General features: G+C 44.9%; 1 pseudogene; it reads left to right on the top strand.

Annotated features, from left to right (window-relative positions):
• Window positions 1–2,500, top strand: part of LOC124607583 — a 9,344-nt pseudogene that overhangs the window by 3,982 nt on the left and 2,862 nt on the right.

Genomic DNA, 2,500 nt, shown 5'->3' with positions numbered 1-2,500 from the left:
GTGGGCACTGTGCAGCACCAGGACATAGCATTAAGGAATGCAGTAACAGGAACAAGGCACCACAGTGTGCAAACTGCAAGCACTGGAAGAAGCCACATAACCACTCAGTAATGGACAAAAACTGCCCCGAATATGTCAGATTCATGGCGAAAGAAGAACAAAGAACTGAATATGGCCAGTAACACTTCTACGCCACAGTCCCCAGGTCGACAGGTAGCTGACGTGAACACAAAGTCCAGTACCCTCAAGATTCTCCAACTAAACGGGCAGAGATCCAAAGTAGTACCTAGTCAAGCATCATTTAAGATGGAAGAGGAAAACCTTGACATTATTCTTATCCAAGAGCCCTATTTAATGGAAAATAAGATCAAAGGATATCCTCTAGGCTTCCGCCTAGTATACAGCAGCAACCATGGAGTACCGAAAGCAGCCATAGGAATACGAAACACAAACTTGACAATTCTGCAGATAACCTCCCTTTGTGATGCTCATACCGCTGTAGCTGCAGTAACCGGCGATTTTGGTGAAATATACTTAATAAGCCTGTACTGCCAGTTCAATACCCCAATTGATGAATATTTGCATCGACTGGATACCATCATCCACGAAACCCAAGGAAAAGCCTTCATAATAGCAATGGATGCGAATGCCATGTCACCACTATGGCACAGCCAGGACACAGATGAAGCAGGACGAAAACTAGAGGATTTCATCTTCCAACATGGCTTAACTGTAATAAATAGAGACTCACCGTTAACAACTTTCAGTGGGCCAGCTGGGGAAAATAACATCGACGTAACACTTTGCTCAGCAAACATGTCAAGGATGGTCTCTAGATGGATGATTCAAGAGGAATGGACCTCAAGTGACCACAGGGCGATCACGTTTGAGATCTCAAAACAACATAGGGAGAGGGTCATAGAAGAGCTACTGAGATACAACACCACCTTTGCAAAATGGCAAATTTTTGATTGCCAGCTGACCACCAGAGTGGAAAACTGGCCAAACGCCGTGGGAACAAATGTAAATGAGAAAGTAGACCTCCTACAGACAGCAATACAGGAGAGCTGCAGGAAGGCCATGAGGAGAAGAACACGGCTGAAGAATGCTGTTCCTTGGTGGAATGAAACATTGACAAAAATGCGGCAGGACACAATTGCAGCTCGACACCGGCTCCAGAATGCGCGACGTGCAAATCGTGAGGCAGAAATACTGGCAGCAAAGACAACTTACAGAAGCACAAAAAATAAATATAACAAAGAAATTACGAAAGCGAAGACAGATACATGGAAGAAATGGGTAAAGGAGTGCAACAGCAATGACCCTTGGAAGCTGACCGATAGAATCCTTCGCCCTAAATATGGCACCGAAACTGTCCTCAGTAATGTAAAAGTGGCAGGAAGAGGCCCTACAATGACCTGGCAGGAAACAGTGAAAGAACTGTTGAATAACCTACTACCGGATGACAACCCAGAGGAGGACACAATACAGCAATCAGCTGTGAAGGAGCAAAATATAGGGTACCAAAATGAAGGAAACGAGCCAGACTTCTCAGCACAAGAGATAGAGACTGCAGTGAAGGCATGCAAACCACACAAAGCCACAGGACCAGATGGCATAGATGATGCCATTATAAAGCGGATATGGGAACACAATCCTGCTCTCCTCATTGATACCTATAACAGCTGCCTTAGAGAGTCCACTTTCCCAGACAATTGGAAAATAGGAAATGTCTGCATATTACTTAAGTCTATCACAAAGCCAAGGGATGAGGTGAAGTCTTATCGACCCATCTGCCTGCTCCCTATCCTTGGCAAAGTATTAGAAAGGCTAATAGTGACCAGACTGGACAAAAGGTATGAAGAGTCAGGACTGAAGGCAACAAACCAATTTGGCTTCAGAAAGGGTGCATCCACAGAAATGGCAATCAGGCAGGTTGTCTCCAGTGCAAACTGTGAAGAAAAATATGTTGTTGTCATTTTTGTGGACATAGCAGGCGCCTTCGACAATTTATGGTGGCCAAGTGTAATGAGGCGACTTCGAGCGATGCGTTGTCCCCAAAACATGTACCACCTAGTAGAAAACTACTTTAAGAACAGGAAGGCCACTGTCTACAGCAACTCTGGGTCAGTTACGAAAAACATCACAAAGGGCTGCCCACAAGGTTCTATCTGTGGCCCCTTTCTCTGGAACCTTGTATTTGACGAAGTGGTACAACGGAAGGATGGTGAGCAGTGGGATAAAGTGGCCTACGCAGATGATCTAGCCATCATCATAAAAGGGAAGAGTAGGTCGCAGCTCGAAGAAAGGGGTAGGATAGCACTACAAGCCATAAGCGAATGGACCACACAAAATAAACTAGGGATCTCCAAACAGAAAACGGTAGCCATAACCATCAAAGGTAAATTTGATAGAGAAAGACCACCTAGACTTGAACTTGATGGGGAAAGGATTAGGTTTGTCCAGGAACATACATACCTCGGCATCACACTTGATGAAA

Source organism: Schistocerca americana, chromosome 3 (genome assembly GCF_021461395.2).
Source record: "Schistocerca americana isolate TAMUIC-IGC-003095 chromosome 3, iqSchAmer2.1, whole genome shotgun sequence".
Lineage (NCBI taxonomy): Eukaryota > Metazoa > Arthropoda > Insecta > Orthoptera > Acrididae > Schistocerca > Schistocerca americana.
This window is presented reverse-complemented; position numbering and strand designations above follow the sequence as displayed.